Source organism: Canis lupus, chromosome 32 (genome assembly GCF_003254725.2).
Source record: "Canis lupus dingo isolate Sandy chromosome 32, ASM325472v2, whole genome shotgun sequence".
NCBI lineage: Eukaryota > Metazoa > Chordata > Mammalia > Carnivora > Canidae > Canis > Canis lupus.
This window is the reverse complement of record NC_064274.1, coordinates 8703783-8722124: the sequence shown is the minus strand read 5'-3', so window position 1 is coordinate 8722124 and position 18342 is coordinate 8703783. Positions and strand designations below refer to the sequence as shown.

At 40.9% G+C, this 18342-nt stretch overlaps 1 protein-coding gene across 9 annotated transcripts in view; it reads left to right on the top strand.

Moving 5' to 3' along the window:
* The first annotated feature begins 4849 nt into the window (after window positions 1-4849).
* Window positions 4850-18342, top strand: part of WDFY3 (WD repeat and FYVE domain containing 3) — a 266585-nt gene continuing 253092 nt past the window's right edge. For 6 of the 9 annotated variants that reach the window (XM_025425680.3, XM_025425694.3, XM_025425668.3 and 3 more), the window contains exon 1: window positions 4850-4899. The gene's annotated coding sequence lies outside the window, so the exon portion shown is untranslated. The remainder of the gene's footprint in view (window positions 4900-18342) is intronic. The other 3 variants (XM_025425712.3, XM_025425701.3, XM_049105102.1) reach the window with 1 other exon arrangement.

Sequence of the window (18342 nt, the reverse complement as noted above, 5' to 3'; positions counted from 1 at the left end):
TGACTTATAACAAGGCGTTTGAATTCTTTGCCAACATTTTTTTAATGAATAAAGTAAATCCAGTCTGGGTATCACCATTTTTTAAAAAATATTTTTATTTATTTATTCATCAGAGACACAGAGAGGGAGGCAGAGACATAGGCAGAGGGAGAAGCAGGCTCCATGCAGGGAGCCCGATGTGGGACTTGATCCCGGGACTTCAGGATCATGACCTGAGCCGTAGCCAGGGGCTCAACTGCTGAGCCACCCAGGCTTCCCGGTATCACTATTTTTAATTTGTAAAAACATTTCCAAGATACTGGTTTTAAAAATGTGACCTCTCTATAAGGGATTGAGGATCCAGTGGGTCTTCAACCTTTAAGTAGAAACAGTTCACTGATAACAAAGTGTCCAGAAAACTCCTTTTCTATTATAATTACGATCATAATGATGAGCAAAAGCAAAAATTGTTGCTATTCACTTTCTTCATATGGTCATGGTATCTTCAAAACACAAAGCTTTATCTTCTATTATTTATGTAAAAACATAAAAACAATGCACTAAGCGATGACTTCCTCTCCACCAAAAAAAAAAAAAAAAAAAAAGACACTCAAAAAAATCTCCACAAAACAAATGCTTCAGTACCTCCCTCGAATGTATTTATAAGAACAGAAAAAGTCTCTAATTGGAACTTTCTAAAAGCATTTCTCCCCAATTAGAGTGCAGTAATGACTCTAAATGGCACTGTCTCGAGGACAGCTCATCAGTTAATTATAAGGAGTTCTCTAAATTGAGGAGTGAAGAATGATACTAAATTTCAATCAGTGTAGATAAATATGGCTTGTCATTATTCACTTGATATTTTAGACAGTCCCTTTAAAGAGGAAGACATGGAACAGAAATATTGTCTTTTCTAAAAGAATAGAGATTATGAGAATCACACTGAACATTTACTACAAGACTATACTGTTGTCTGGAATATGGTTTTTATAGTCATTCAATTTCCATGACCCCCAGAGACTTTCATTTGCTTGTCCATTTATTTTCCATCCGGCTCTTTCAAACAAGATAAAATAATATGATACTACTACTGCTGTACTTAACAGCCTGGAAAACTGGGTGTGTATTTTATTTTTTTTTTTTTTTTTTTTTTTTTTTAAAGATTTTATTTATTTATTCATGAGAATACACAGAGAGGAGAGAGAGAGGCAGAGACACAGGCAGAGGGAGATGCAGGCTTCATGCAGGGAGCCCGACGTGGGACTCGATCCAGGGTCTCCAGGATCACACCCTGGGCTGCAGGTGGCGCCAAACCGCTGAGCCACAGGGGCTGCCCCTGGGTGTGTATTTTAAATACGATAGTTATGTAGTTTAAAAATGTCTATTGAAGCTTCAATTCCTTTTAATTTTTGTGTTCCAACATAATTTAGCACTCTGTATTCTGGTAATAAATATCCTAAAATTCTATAATTTACATATGTTTCTTTCTGAGATTATCTACCTGCCCAGGTTTAATTTACTCTTTTAGTTTTAAAAGCAAACATTAACAGAAACATTGGTTTAAACAGCAAGTTGTCAATACATGTTATTTATCCTGACAATCTTCCAAAATTGCTCTATTATATTTTATTTTCTTCCTCTTGCTTTTTGATAGTTTTCACGAACCTTTTATCTCTAGCTTCCTTCATTTCAAATTATGCTTTCCTTATTTGTGTTCATAGAATTCTCAATCATGTTAAAAACAAATATGGGTTTTGTTGGTTTATTGTCACAGATATCCTCTTGTTATTCTCCACAATCACCTTATTCATGAATTGTAAGTTGTGGACCAGGCTCTGCTTAGAAATAGCCCTTCGTGTTTGTTCCTCTATTCCCAGAGGAGTTTGCTGCACATGCCTCCATCCCTTTCCATCTGGCCTCTGCACAAAGGGTTTATCCCACTTTAACACAATTCTTTGTTTTAGGGAGGGCCTCGAGTTTATCTGAGAGTGAATACATATGAAACAATAATCATGTTACAGGAGAACCTGATCTGACCTTTTTTTTTCCATACACAAACCCTAAGATGACAGAGAAACTACACCTAGCCAGTAACAAAGACTAAGGGCTATAAGGATGACAGATCTGAAACAGACCTGCAAAATAGTAATGAAGGGTCTGATCGCCTTGGGATACTATCCATTATTACAGTGCTCGTGTTTCTACAGCCTCAGGAAGAGAAAAAGGCGTGCTACTTTTTTGTATCAGTGAAGAACCTTTGTGAGATTTTCACTTTGTAAGACATTAACAAGAAACGGCTGTATCTGCTTACTGAGCTATCCATGAACTTTATTGCAATATATTTCTTTCAACAGAAAAATATAATTAAGGTGTTAATGAATTAAAAAATGTGAACACTTTTTTCCTTAGTGTAAATGACAGTAAGATTCCTGAAACCTCTCATTTAACCGAAAACCCTCCTTTTAAAATGCATGCTGGTCTGTGTTTAAAACAAGTCAGTTGATTTTTTACTCTGTATTCATGTTATCCAATCTTTATTTCTGGAAGTAAGCAGTTTTATAAGGAAATACTTGTTAAGAATTTTGCTGTAATTTTGCTTAGTAATAGACTGGAGAGACACACAATCTAAATGAAGAATAAACATTAAAGGGCTAAAAAGTACACACACACAACACACAGGTCCTTTTTTTTTTCTCTTTTTTTTAAATGCTTTGTTTTTAATAATTTATTCCAAAATGTATTTGGAATTTGAGACACAAAGCTGTCTGAAAGACTTTATTGAAAGAGTTTTAGATGCTGATGCAGTTGTCGATTTCAAACAGAATTACTGGTTTGAAAGATGGCAACTGAAATCTGGAACCTAACTGGGCACAGGTTACTTTGTGATGATCAAAGAACTAGAACCCCACCTCAATGACCCCATCAAAGCATACTAATATTTTTTATTGAACATGTTCTTTTCATAGGACTTTGAAACACCTTTTTATAGTAACCATGTTTTAGATTCAAACTTTAAAAAATGACTCATTTTGATGTAGCATCGAAAACTACATTCGAAAATATTTCTCCCCGTTATTTGTTCTGTTGAAGGAATTAACCTTTGAATTCGTCTAGTTCTCTTATTCTGGAAGGGTAAGGTGCTTTTTTTTAATTTTTTTTTTAATTTTTAATTTTTTATTTTTGGTAGCCACCATCCCTAAGAAACAGAAATTATAGGCCCCCAAATCCAAGTGCTCACATATATAATACCCCGTGTTTGGTGGCAGGTGCTGAACCGTGTGTTGGATCGTTACGAATGGGTTCCATTTGCCAAAGGCAAAGTAGTTAAGAAGAAGCAAACATCAAGTTCCCCCTCGCTTCATCTTCGGTGGAGGAAATTCACAAGCTTCTGTAGATTGCAGTATTAGGAAAAGCAAATTTGTCATTAGAACAATATTGCCACTTCCCACTCGAAGCCTGTTTCGGAGTCCCCCCCCCCCCCCCCCCACTCCCGCTCGTAACTGCTGACTCAGGTTGCCTCCGCCGCCAGTACTGAGGCTGGCCCCAGATCGTCCACTGGGTCGATCAGGAACAGACCACAGAGGGACAAACTGATGACCGCTCAGTAGTTCTGCGTTTACCAAAGCCTGTGAATCAGGTCTAGACACGATGTTTGTTAGGACCGCAAAGGTGTCAGTAATAATATCCTTTACAGGAAGGGGGGGGGGACCCCAAACCCTAAAATTTTGAGTGCACGGGCTCAAGGTCACTGAGGGAAGGCAGCATTGAGACTGGGCTCGTCAGCTCCTCGAGGGGTCGAGCTGCGGCTGGAGCCGACGCCGACACCATCCAGGAGTCTCGCAGCCGCGCGGTCCTTTTGTGCCCCGGCTACGGCTCGATGAGCGCGGCCTCCCTTCCTTCCGCCGCTGCCAGCATCCAGCATCCAGCATCCAGCATCCAGCATCCAGCAAATGGGTGTAGGGGACGGACAGCGGCGCCCAGCGAGCCCTTCGAGGCGCGGGCGCTGGGGAGGGTGAGAAGCAGCCGGGAGGCCGGGAGCCGGGGAGGAAGGCGGGGGCGGCGGCGGCGGAGGGGGGCGGCGGAGCGCTGGTCCCTGGTCCCGGGGACGGAGCCCGGGCGTGCGCGCGTCCGGACGGGAGCGGGAGGGAGGGGGAGGGGGAGGAGCGGGGGGGAGGGGGAGGAGCGGGAGGGAGGGGGAGGGGGAGGGGCGCGAGTGGAGCCCGGACCCAGCGCCCGAGCCTGCAAAAGGGGGCGAGGGCGGCCCGCGAGGGCGAGGGGGAGCGGGAGCGGGAGCGGGAGGCGGGGGGCGGGGGGAGGCCAGGAAAGAGGAAGGAAAGGCAAGAGGGGTGAGAGGAAGAGCGGCTGCAATTTCTGCGGCCGGCTCGGTAGGAGGAGCAGGAGGAGGATCCAGATCAGTCAGTCAGGCCGGCCCGGGAGGTGGAGGAGCAGGAGCAGGAGCAGGAGCAGCAGGAGGAGGAGGAGGATTAAAGATGGCCACCGGCAGCTGCGGGCGACGGCAACAGCCCCTCACTTCCCGGGATGGTCCCCGCGGGTCGGCCCGGCCTTGATGGAGAGGAGCGGCTCGCGGAGCGCGAGGAGCGCCGAGGCTGAGGCGGCGGCGGCGGCGGCGGGGACCCAGCGACGAGGAGGCCGCGCGGGAGCAGGGAGCGGGGCCGCAGGAGGGAGAGGCGGCGGCGTCGCTGTCCCGGCCGCCTAGCGCCGCCGCCCGCTCCGGAGGGCCGGTTCCCGCAGCTCGCGGCCGCACAGGCCAGGCCCGCCCGCCCGCCGCCCGCCCGCCGCCCCGGGCCCCCCGCGGACGCCGCGCCCGCCGACCCCTGCCTGCCCGGCGCCGCCGCGCACTCGGGGCCGCCGCGGTCCCCGCTCCCGGGCCAGGCCCGCCCGCCCGCCCGCCCGCGCCCGGTGAGTGCCCCCGCCCCGCGCCCCCCGCCCCGCGCCCCGCGCCCCGCGCCGCTTTGTCTGTGCCGGGCGGAGGCGCTGCCCACTCGCGGCCCCGTGCCCGCTGCCCCCGCGGACAGGCCGCCTCCCCCGGGACCGCGCTGCTCCGAGCCGCCGCCGCCGCCGCCGCGGTTGGCCGCCTGCCCTGTGCCCTCCCTCCGCCGCGGCCTGGAGAGGGCGCCGTCGCGGTGGGGTCGGGGCTGGGGTCACGCGCGGCCGGCGGCGGCGGGGGCGGCGGGGGCGGGGGCGGCCAGCGCCCGACGGGGCCCCAGGCGAGCAGGGCAGGTGTGAGCCGGCGGCCCCTTTGCCGGACCCCGCGGGGTCTGCGCTGCCGGAGGCCCCTGCGCCCGCGCGGCCGAGCGAGGCCTGCGTCCCTCGGCGCCGCCTCCCGGGCTGCGGCCTCTCCTGCCCGCGGATCCCGAGCCCCGCTCGCCCCCGGCGCCGCGGGCTGCAAACCCTGCGTGTGGGCGGGGGACCGAGCGGCTGCTGGGCCGCTGTTTGCCGGTGGAGTGTCTCGGACGCGGGACGTGGTGGCATCGCAGCCCTGCACGGCTACGGCGGGGTTCGAGAGGCAGGCGTGACCTTTCCCTGCCGGAAGCCCCTCGGCCCACCTGGCCGGCGGTTGATCCCCAGGTGCAGCATTTCGTTCATTTACACCATTCGGGTCTGACATCTGCAGCGTTCGGTCCTCTTTTTCGCTGAGATAATCTGACAAAACCTGACTGAAAGGATGTTTACTATATGGGTGACTCCTTGCCTCTACTTCCAGTGCCTTGAAAATGGTTGTTTCCTGTGGGAAAATGGTGCTAATGCATAGGGAAAACATTTTTTTTTTTTTTCCCCAGTAATGGGTGTGAGTTGGTTAGTGCCAGATGCTTATTTGTAGTCTGAAAACGAAACAATTAAAAAAGAAATGCAAGACCTTTTGCTTTGAGATAGCACTGTATTTTCCAGGTTGGAATCGTTTGAGAGCAGGTTTAGAACAATTAGTTTCCACCATCCGGCTAATAAAACAAGGTAAAACAGAACCAAAAATATGTTGGCTAAAAAAAAAAAAAAACCGAACAAACGTGTGTGTTAGTGCACAGGTCTAGCAAAAAATTAATGCTGCTTAAAAAGAAAAAAAAAAAAATCAAACTTTATGGTGGGACTCTAAGCACAGGAAATAGCTTAGTATGTTTTTTTATATTTAGAAATACATATTGCATTAGACGGACTTGAGAACTCTTCCTAGAATATTTGAGCACAGTACTACATGTTATACTTTGAACTACTCATTCTCAGGCTGCTAGAAATATAGATTTAGACTACTAGCTTCTTTTTCTGAGTTGAAATCAATACATGTAAAAAATGTTAACATTTCTCATTTAAAATTTCTGCAAAAAGGAGATATGAATTAGAGAGCATGACGTCCTGCTCTTGCAAAATCTGTTAAACAGGAAAAGAAAATAAATGACCGTATGATATTTCAATATTAGTTGGATTATCTACTCGGAAGATTCTTAAACTTTGCAATTTTAAGAGTTTATATCAGCCATTCTTAATTTGATGCATGTGCTTCAGAGAGGGTCCTTGAATCCTTAGAAAGCCTATGCAGAATGTAGCATATATTTGGATTCTTTTCTAGATAAAGAGTTCGTGGAGTCATCACATTCCCAAAAGATACGGCTCCACAAAAGATTATGAAATAGTGGATATATAATTAATCTCCTGAATTTGGAAGGTAAAATTCTTAGAGACTTGATAGTTTATATTTATATCCTTCACCTTGCAGTTATGGCTAAGAAATTTTTGTTATTGAGAGTTTAGCACACACAAATCATTTTTCACGGTCTTACTGAACCCTCAGGAAAATATTAATCCCATTTTACTGATGAGGAGACAGATATTTAGAGATGCTTGTTCAAAGTCACACAGCCACTGGTGGGTCAACGTTTGAACCCAGGCGGTCTAAAGTCAGAGCTAGCACTCTTAGCAACAAGGCTACGCTAAGCTTTAAGTCAGTGATAACATTTACTTGATGTTACAGTGAGTAATTGATGCTTCGTTAAAATTGAAAAGTGGATCGGAGATAATTATAACATATATCCTGGAATTTTAGAGCCACTGATTCAATGTAGGAAGATAATGCAGGTTATCTCAGCAAAAAAGAGGACCTTTAGTGATGCTAACCTCTCTTAATGATACTAATCTGAAATCATACCCACAGTAGGGCCATTTCTATAGCATCCTTGGAAGGATCATCCAGCCTCTGATTTTCATACCTGTGTGATTACAAGTTCACTTCTTTTTTCAACATTTTAAATCTTTTTCTGTTTATGTAAGTTAAAATCTGCCTCCTAACATTTCTGCTAAATTCCAGTTTCATACCTATGGGATTACAAGTTCACTTCTTTTTTCGACATTTTAAATCTTTTTCTGTTTATGTAAGTTAAAATCTGCCTCCTAACATTTCTGCTAAATTCCAGTTTCCCTTTCGTATGTATGGTGCATTTATCATCCATAAAAGAATTAAGAGATAAATGACTCCTACTCTAATTTTTTTTGTCATCAGGTTTAATGAAGTATAATTTGCATGCAGCAGTAAAAGTTTTGACAAATACATACAATTGGCTAATCACAATCAAGATATGAAACATTTCCATCAGACCAAAAGGTTCTCTGCCTCTGTCCCCAGCACCTGGCAACTATTAATCTTATTCATATCTCTGTAGTTTTCTCTTTTCTAGAATATCATGTAAATGAAATCCTACAATGTGTAGTCTTGTGTGTCTTCTTTCACTAAGCATAATGATTTTGATACTAAGTTGTTGCATGTATCAATAGTTTGTTTAATGGTATGCTGATAAATGTTGTAACAACCTGCTCTCCAAAGAAAAAAAAAAAAAACCTGATTTACACTATTTGCTAATTATTGCAGCATAAATACTATTATCATGGCCTGTGTTAAGGTATCTTGAGTCATGCCTCGTTTGAGTCAGTTATGAATAAAACTTTTGTAAACAGTGTAAGGGACAAATGTTTTCAGTTTTCTTGAGTTGTACCTAGGAGTGGGATTATAGGGTCCTCAGAGAAGTGTGTATTTGTCGATAGCAATAACTTTCTGTGAATTGCCAGACTTTTCCAAATTGACTATTCTATTTTGTATTCCTGCCAGAGTGTTAGGAGAATTTCAGTTGCACTGCATCCTTGTCAGTACTTATTATTGTCAGTTATTAAACTTCTGGCCATTAATTTGTGTGTAGCAGTCTCCTTTAATGTTTTTGACTTTTTAACTCATTTGTGGTAGTATTTGAACTAACAGAAGCTTATGACTGAGATTGCTGAATAATTTTTTGACTTGTTCATCAGTCATCATCTCACTGTGAAAGGTACAGCACTCAAAATGTTTCTTGATTATTATGAAATTGCCTTTCATGTTATTAGAATGGCTTTTTTGAGAGGAATCACTAGGGAATTCTGAAACTTAGCTGTTAATATTTTTAAAATGTGGCTAAGAAAAACCTAGGTAAAGCTTTGTTTCTTTCATAAAAATTTAGAATTAAAAAAAACCTCAAATTATGAAGCATTTCTTCAACTTTTGCTTAAACAAAAAAAAAAAAAAAAAAAAAGAGAGAGAGAGAGAGAGAGAGAGAGTGAGAGACTGAAATAATTTAGTCATGTAGACTTTGAACTCATCCAGGAACTTGTAAGAAGTGTTAATACATAAAAGATTGAAGCATTACTTTTCTGGTAATTAGAAAAATTAGAAAATTAGAAAGCCAATTTTCTTGTAATATTATGTATATTTCTAATTAGGTATATATTTTTTTTGCTACTATCAGTTTGTCAAGTTTTATTTTTCATATATAATGTGTAAGCGTTAATGACATTTAGAGTGCTGATTTTCTTCAGAGAGCTAAAATGGGTTTTAGTTTTTCCATTTGGAGTGACAACACATTTGAAGGCTAATTATTTAAATATAATTTAAAAGCAGTACATTTGTGATATTTTAGCATGCGTCCTTAACTATCACTTGTTACTTTACCGTCCAAATCTTACATACTTGGCTCTGGATTCATATATCCAACTGCTAGTTTAGACATACCCAACTGAGATGTTCCATAGACATGTCAACCTCAACCTATTCAAACCTCAACTCCTAATGTTTCCTTCCTGCAAAGTGTCCTCCTTCCTCCTCTCTTCTCATTTTGAGAAAATGCCATTCTCATCTACCATGTCACTAGGTGGGCACCTGACTGTCATCTTCCACTCCGCTGTCTTCCTCAGTTTCCACTGAAGAAGTCCTCGGTCCATTTGCTTTTATGTTCTAAGTACTTCTCCTCCTAATAGGCCTTAATTTGGGCCTGTAATTTGGGCCTGTATTTCTCTGCTGAAGTATTACAGCGCTCCTCTATACATGATCACCTTAGGTCTGGTCTCACCTCTGCACATCAGTTCCCCTCACACCCTTTCTAAAACAAATGCTTTTTTCTAATTTTGAAAAATACACAATTGTGATGATTTCAATATGCATTTTTTTTTTCTCTTTAAAAATTTTTTAGATATCCTAAGTCAACAAAGAGCCATTAAAGCATGGGCTACTAGTCTGTCCAAAGCTTTTTGTGACCTGGCTGTGGCTTCTCTGGTCTTATCTCTGACAGCGAGTCATTTATTTAAAAAAAAAAAAAAAAAAAAAAAGAGATTTGACTGTTTGCTGTGTGCTCTTCAGAGTGCTAGGTGATAGAGGTTTATCAAGCTTAAACTCTAGAGGGGAACAGACAAGTGTCTGCTATTGTCAGTTGGTACTAAGCGCCTAGGAGCAACATAAGGCTGGGTAAGGAGTTAGGTACTAGTAGGTTGCTGAGGTATGGGTGCCTGTGCCCTTAATAGAGGGCGGCTGTATGAGAATGCCTCTGTTAATGGTGACATCTGAGCAGACTTGAAGGGACTGAGAGTTTTAGATCTGTGTAGGTGTTGAGGCCTTGAAGAGGGAGGGTGCTTGAGATGTTCAGAGAAAAGGACAGTGAGAGCTGAGGTCAGGCTGGTGGAGGTGCCTGCAGACCCAGCAGGCCAGCATGAGGACTTTGACTTCTGAGCTCAGAGTATGAGCCTAGAGTGTGTCCTCTGCGTGGACAGAGATGCATTCCTGTCTCCTGCTTGAAGTTTCTGAGGTATGCTACCTCTCCTACCTTAAGCCATTCCTTCTCTCAGGAGTAGTGCTGAGTTGTCTCTCCCGTGTTCCCTTAGCACTCTTTGTCATACCTGTACTTAATAGCTGCTTTGTCTGTCTCCTCTCCCTAGGCTGAAGTCCTGGATTGTTTTTTAAAACCTCTAAATTCCTTTTTTTTTAAAGATTTTATTTATTCATGAGAGACACACACAGGCAGAGACATAGAGGGAGAAGAAGGCTCCTCACAGGGAGGCTGATGTGGGACTGGAGCCCCAGACCCGGGATCACTCCCTGAACTAAAGGCAAACGCTCAACTGCTGAGCCATTCAGGCATCCTGAAAACCTCTAAATTCCTATTTCCTAAATTCCTATTTCATTGCATTAATGTCTGTCGAATTTTAGAATTGCTGAAACTGGGGTAATTATTGAAAACTGGGTAAGAGATACTCAACAGTATTGCCTAGTGACTGCTACGTCATGGGAATGTGGATTCTGTTTTGCCAATCACTGTGCATTTAGTGCCCAAGCAATGAATCGTGCATAATTGTTCAATAAATACTTGGTGAATGATTAAGTGCATACCCGTATGCTTATTCTTTCTTCTCTTTCCCTTAAACCCATGGGCAAACTTCCCCCAAATTTCTTTTTTTTTTTTTTATTTTTTTTTAATTTTATTTATTTATGATAGTCACAGAGAGAGAGAGAGAGAGGCAGAGACACAGGCAGAGGGAGAAGCAGGCTCCATGCACCGGGAGCCTGACGTGGGATTCGATCCCAGGTCTCCAGGATCGCGCGCCCTGGGCCAAAGGCAGGCGCCAAACCACTGCGCCACCCAGGGATCCCCCCCCCCCAAATTTCTTAACATCCTTCCCTGCTACCTTATCCTTTATTTAATCACAAGCTCAAGAAATGCCAATACTTCAGAAATTCATTCATTCATTCATTCATTCATTCATTCATTATAAATGAATGTAAATGTAACCAAGAAATGTAGATAATTTCTTTCCAGGTTAAATAGGTGGGGGTTATAGCACAATTTTTGACTCATTTGCACTTCTGTTTTCCTTTCTTTGGTGGGAATTTTTTGAGGTTATTTTTTTAGGGGCTCTTGAATCTTTAATAAACAAGATACTGATAGGTTTAGAATATCACTTCTGTAAACAACTGAAGCAGGAGCAGAGTGTGAAAAGTCTAGTACCAGAAATAAAATCAACAGTTTTTCTTAGTGTGTTTCATTTGGATGAACAAACAATTAGAATTAGTTTATTCTCCTTACTATACTGGTGCGAGTCCTTGGGCTCTTTGTGCTCACCACTGACTGAGTCTGTAGAAATGGCCAGCTGTAGCAGGGACTCTTCAACATATAGGTATCATCTTAAGCATGGAAATCTTGGGGCGCATGGGTGGTTGAGTTGGTTAAGTGTCTGCTTTTAGCTCAGGTCATGATCCCAGGGTCCTGGGATGAGCCTCACATGGGGTTCCTTGCTCAGTGGGGAGCCTGCTTCTCCCTCCTCTTCCTTATTATCTCCCCTCTGCTCGTGCACTTTCTCTCTCTCTCTCTCTCTCTCTCAAATAAGTAAAAATCTTTTTTTTTTTTTTTTTTTTCTTTTAAAGAGAGAGACACACACAGAGGCAGAGACATAGGCAGGGGGAGAAGCAGGTTCCCTGCGGCGAGCCGCATGTGGGACTCAATCTCAGGAACCTGGGATCATGACCTAAGCCAAAGCAGACACTCAACCACTGAGCCACCCAGGTTCCCAATTAAATAAAAATCTTAAAAAAACAAAAACAAAAACAAAAAAACCTGGAAATCCTACCAGTAACTCTTTAGTCCCTCAGCCCTTACATCTCAGGCTTCCACATCCTGTCTCCCCCTGCCCCCCAATATCTGCATGTCTTTGAGCCTGCAGAGGAAGACCTTGAAAGAGCCTAACTATCGTACCTGTTGTAAGATGAGGCAAAGCATTTAAAGTAACATATGTTAGGAATTTTTCTTTGATTTTTGTTTAACTAAAAATCATTGTGTGGAATAGGCTGTCTTATGTGTAATCATAAATATTGGATTTTTGATCTTTAATAGCATTGTAATCTGTTGTGATAGTATGATAGGCCCTTTAGTTTTTTAGTATGTGAAATACTTTATATATCTAAACCCACTCAGTGTGGTTAACTGTTGTATTTTGATGAATAAAATGGGCATTTCACTCTATGCTGAATTTTTGTTTTGGATTTGAGTTTTTTTTGTTGTTGCTGTTTAAATGGTTATGTGTGAGTAGGGCTTTCATTTTATTTCTCTAATAGAGTGGTCTTCCTGTTAAATTTGTACGTTTACTTAAGTCAAGGATGATTATTAGTGATTTATATTAAATTTACTCCCACAAATTAAAAAAAATTGTCACCTCCTTTTTATATATAGTATATTAGTATATGACTTAGGACAGTATTAGTACATTTAGTTATTTTAAATACAGTATATCATTGTTTGTACTATTCCACAGAAGAGCACCACTGCGGTCATGTGCTGCAGTACCCAGGCACACTTGAGACTTGTGGGTGTGCTGTGACAACCCATTCTTTTTGTTACACTGACCCAGTAGCAGACACTGGGAAGCCTTAGGAAAACTGAACCTCTGCTCAGCAAAGAGAACAGACTTAGGTGGTAATGCTACTATCCATTTTGGTGAAGTTACTTAGATTAGTGACTGTAAGTCAACTACATTCATGTGGAAGCTATAGTGGGTTTAAAAGTACTGTGCTCCTATTTTGGAGTCTAGAAGACTACTGGATGAGAATTTATTTATTTTTTTAATAAACTAATTACAGTTATTTGATTCTTTTGTGTATGGCCTAATACCTTTAGAGAAGATAAGTGCATATTTATAATGGTACTTTAGAGGCCCAAAAATTAAGGGATTTGGATTCTTGTACCACCTCTGCCACTACAGAGCTTGTTACTTTGGGCCTCTGATGGGTCTCATCTGGCGTCTGGCCCTCCATCTGTTGGCAATCTTTTCCACTGCAGGTCCCTTAGATAATAGTGGTAGTTGAGTTCTGACACTAGTTCTGTTTGCTTTTCTCAGTTCTTAAGCCTTTGGTACCTGTGTTGTGAGAGGGATCATGTTACAGTGTACCCTTTGACACGAATACAAGATATGTCATCAACACTTGATTTGCATATTTTTAGAAGATATATTTAAGAAAATAAACACATGCAGTGAGCAGGGGTAGTGGGAGAGTCACAAGCAGACTGTGCTGAGTGCAGTGCCCACACAGGATTCAATCCCACAAGCCCACAATCACAACCTGAGACAAAACCAAGAGTCCAATGTTCAACCAACTGCACCACCCAGGTGCCCTGAATTTGCTGCATTTTTTTTTTCTTTTAATTTATGATAGTCAGAGAGAGAGGCAGAGACATAGGCAGAGGGAGAAGCAGGCCCCATGCACCGGGAGCCCGATGTGGGATTCGATCCCGGGTCTCCAGGATCGCGCCCTGGGCCAAAGGCAGGCGCCAAACCGCTGCGCCACCCAGGGATCCCAATTTGCTGCATTTTTAAAAATCCATTCCAGCTTCCTCTTCTTACATGTTTCTTTCTAGCATGTTTCCTTCTTCTCTGGCCAGTTTGGACTTAAAGAGGTCAATTAATTTAATATAAGCCTAAGAAAGGTAAGCATGTAGCATATAGCCATTATATTTATTGAAATATTGTTGACATACACTGTTATACTTAGCCATTATTTGGTATTAAAAACTCATGCCAAAATTATTTTGCATTTTTTTTCCTTCAGGGAGACGACTAATTTGTTTATATCTACATAGAACCTTGTCGGTTTATTGCCTTGCTCTAAATAAATATCCACATACATAAATTTTACTTTATAATTTAGGAGGTGATTAATTATTGTAGGTAGGATTCATCACTTTGTCATCCTTTCGCAGGGGCCATGCTAATATCTCTATTGTTCCAAGTTTTAGTATATGTGCTGTTGAGTGAGTGATAGGACTCAACACTTTAAAAAGGATCCAACACGTGGGGCACCTGACTGGTGGAGCATGCAGCTCTTGATCTTGAGGTTGTGAGTTCAAGTCCCACATTGGGTGTAGAGATTAACTAAAATAAAATATAGTCTTTAAAAAAAAATCCCACAAGTATCATCTCAAAATATCCAGATCTCTTAGTACATTTTAAGTGTTTGAATTTAGAAAAGCAATTTATATATTTGTTTTAATCTCTCAAACTGCATTACCTTACTAATATACATATTTTTTAATTTTTAAAAAAGATTTTATTTATTTATTCATGAGAGACACAGAGAGGCAGAGACATAGGCAGAGGAGAAACAGGCTCCCTCTGGGGAGCTCCATGCAGAACTCAATCCTAGGACTCCAGGATCACCACCTGAGCCAAAGGCAGATGCTCAATCGCTGAGCCACCTAGGTGCACCCTATATTTTTAAATTTTGCAGTAATTATAAATGTACAGGGTGTTGCAAAAATATAATTACATGTACCCTTCACCTATCACCCTTTACCTGGTGGTAACATTTTACATGACTATAGTATAATACTGATTTGTCTGTATTTTATTGCTAAAAGCATAATGGTCTTGCTCATTTTGAAAAATGTTGACAGATACAAGAATACTGATATTTTTATTCACCTCAGGGTGAAGAGGTTAGCATGTACAAATTCAAATTTTCCTCTTATTTCCATAGGCACCAGAGAAAGATATATATTTCTTCCTTGCATTTGCTGTAAAAAAAGGTGATGAGTAACTAGGCAAATGGCTGATTATTTTCCACTGAGTAGTTCATTCACAGCCCTGAATATAGTCATGTAAATTTCAGTTACGTGGCATTCTTAATTTTGCTTTGTTGGACTTCTTTATTTAATCACTAGTATATTTGTTGACTGGGAGCTTTCATTCTTAACATGTATCAGAATATAAAGGACAGTTAGTCAAAGGTTATTTATAAGTACCCTCTATCACTATATTGAATATAAAGGAAATTTTGGAAAAGCAGAAGGGGTATTTATAGTGTAGATGAATAAACAGCTGTAGAACATTACCACATATTGTATAATGTATTTCAGCAAGTTTTATTCTCTAAACACGTACACATAGGGATATAATTGGCCTTCAGTAAGCATTTGTTGAGTGAATGAATGTACTTAGGTAATCATGTTGTCACAAAATTATGTAAGTCTTAAGAAAATAAATGTTTACTGTCACTCCTAGGAGTTCTAAAACTATTCATTATCGACTGAAAGAATGATAATACATGCTTTATTATGTTTTCTTATTCTCTTCACCTTAGAAATTCTTTGGTAAATTCATAATCAGTTTTCCTTGATAAAAGCCTGGGTCTCTGTGACTCTAAAGTCCAAGTTTTTCCCCTGGCTCATTGCTCATTAAAACACAGTATTAGGTGATAAATGCCATACTTAAGTAAACAAGTGTGAAATAAAAATTAGCTCCCTATCAGTTATTTTTAGAAAAATCATTGTGTATTGGTTGCCTATAATTTTATTTAGTTTGACTTATTTCGGTAATGACTATTGACTAAATTAGATCAAATATAAGGGATTAAACTTTCTCTGAGAACTGAGTTCTTATTTCCCAAAATGATGATACACACTGTAAATAGTCTCTCAAAGATGCTAAAAATGTTTTATAGTATGCTATGCTGGGTGCTATGGGAGCTACAAGGATATCTAAGACATGGATAATTTTCGCAATATCTTTATAATATAGTGAAGATAAAATAGACTCATAAGTAATTGAATAGTGTGTGATTAGTCTGTGAGGTATAGACTTTTTTTTTTTTTTTGAGGTATAGACATTCTATGGATGCTTAGTGTGTAGATAGATTACTTTCAGTTGAGATGATTAGGGGAACCTAAGATGATGTTTGATCTGAATGTCAGGGAGATTGATGGAATTACCTGGTGAAAACTGAAATTTTTTATTTCAGAATTACAGAAAAATTATAAAATCAATTGATTTTACTATCAGTCAGATGAATTTTCTAGGAAAAAATTAGTCTGAATTTATTATTTATTTAAATAATGAAGATAAGGATTAGGAATAAAATAAAACATTTAGGAAAAAAATCTCTCTCTCTTTTTTTTTTAAATCTCTTTTTAATATGAAAATTTTACTTTTGGGGGCCCCTGGGTGGCTCAGTGGTTTAGCGCCTGCCTTTGGCCCAGGGCATGATCGTGGAGTCCTGGGATCGAGTCACACATCAGGCTCCCTGCATGGAGCCTGCTTCTCCCTCTGCCTGTGTCTTGCCTCTCTCTCTCTCTGTGTCTCTCATGAGTAAATAAATAAAATATTAAAAAAAAAAATCTTACTTTTGCTCCTGAAGCATTTTGCAGCTCGGTTACCCTGAAATTTGTACTAAATATGATTTTCCTAGCCTGCTTTATTTTTAGAGATAATTTGATCTGTCGGATCAATGACAAATGTGCTTTATATATTTCATCTTAGTTTGGTAACTCCAGAAATAGAAGAGTTATCTCTTTGCTAAAAATGAAAACTGTTTTATTGCTGTTTTATTATTTCTGAGGTTCCAGTGTTTAAAGTATTTCTGTTCTCTCTGGGTGAAATAGTATTGAAAAATTATCTTGATAGGGTGCCTGGGTGGCTCAATCTGTTGAGCATCTGGCTCTTGATTTCAGCTCAGGTCATGAGATGGAGTTCCACATCAGGCTCCACACTCAGCAGAGTGTCTGCTTGAGATTCTCTCTCTCCCTCCCTCCCCCCCTCCAAATAAATAAGTAAGTAAGTAAGTAAGTAAGTAAAATCTTTAAAAAAATTATCTTAACGTTGTGAAGTTTCACATTGCTAAGAGGTAGCTCTTGGTGGCAGTTTAAACCGAGGTTAGAGGAGGAAGGAAAAGGACCGTGTGTGTGAATGGCAACACCATAGGTCGAAGGGAATTACTTGTTGTTCAGTGTAGCTGATGCCCTACTGGACCTAGTTAGACCTGAGCATTTCTGAAGGCTAGTTTCTTGTCAAACCTATATAAAAACTTATAGAAATAAAAACTTATAGAAAGAGCAGAAAATCTTTTGAGTTTGCTTTAGTGATATAATAAATATTAGTGGAAAATGGTGTTAACACATTCGTGTTTTCCACTTCCTTTTCCAAAGAGACCTAGATTTAAATCTGAGTCACCAGGGTAAATAAATTTAGTGATTCCCAGCTTGTGTTAGATTGCATAATCTCACCAACCACATGGGTTGGCATAGGTGTTTCTACTTTTAGAAGGGTGTGGGGAAGCCAGACAGGACATGGCAGCTGCTGAATGGTATGGAGGCTACCATTACCATGGACATTATTTGTGCGTTTGGGGCAGGGCAGGAGAAATATGTGCTGAATTGCCTTTCTTGAGATGACGATATTTAATACTAGTGATGTGTAGGCATAGCAGGGAGAAGAGTATTGTGTCTTTCTTAGAAAGTTTATTCTTTTTCTTCTTTGTGAATTTGCATGCACTTTGAATTTTCTCAGCCTGACTACTACCTCATCAAAAATGAGCCTTTTTTCAAGTCCCACGTTGGGCTCCCTGCATGGACCCTGCTTCTCCCTCTGCCTATGTCTTTGCCTCTCTCTCTGTATCTCTCATAAATAAATGAATAAAATCTTAAAAAAAAATGAGCCTTTTTTTGGCTGTTGCTTGCCAGTGTTGAAAGATCTTTAAAAGGATCCTCATATTCTGGCCTTTCTTCCTATTATACTTGTTGACACCTACTTTAAGCATAGATTTTAGTAGTTGCTTTGCATATCCTGATGTCAAAGCATTATTCCAGTCCTCAAGATTGTTTAGCAAGTGCTGTTTAGATGGAAGACCAGTTGCATTCCAGTACCTACTATTGTTTTGGTATTTATTATTTAATATCTAGCATGCTTATGTCTATTAATCACATCTGCATGTGCTTTTTCCAGTTTTATTAAAGCTTAAACATGCTCTTATATAGCATGCTGATTTTGGCATTTTGAAAATTTTTGTCCATCATTCTGAGTAACAGTTAAGTACTATACACAAGGTTTGAGTTTGGTGCATTTCATTATCTACTACCATTAAGGGGTCAATAAGTCCTGTTTTTACAAAAAAATTTTTTTCAAAAATTTTTAAAGATGGCAAAGTGACTACCTTAGTAAAGAATCTTCTGGGTTATTGGAGTTATTGTTAAAACTAAATTACATTATTATTTTTCTATCATGTAATCTGTTTTCTTCATGAGA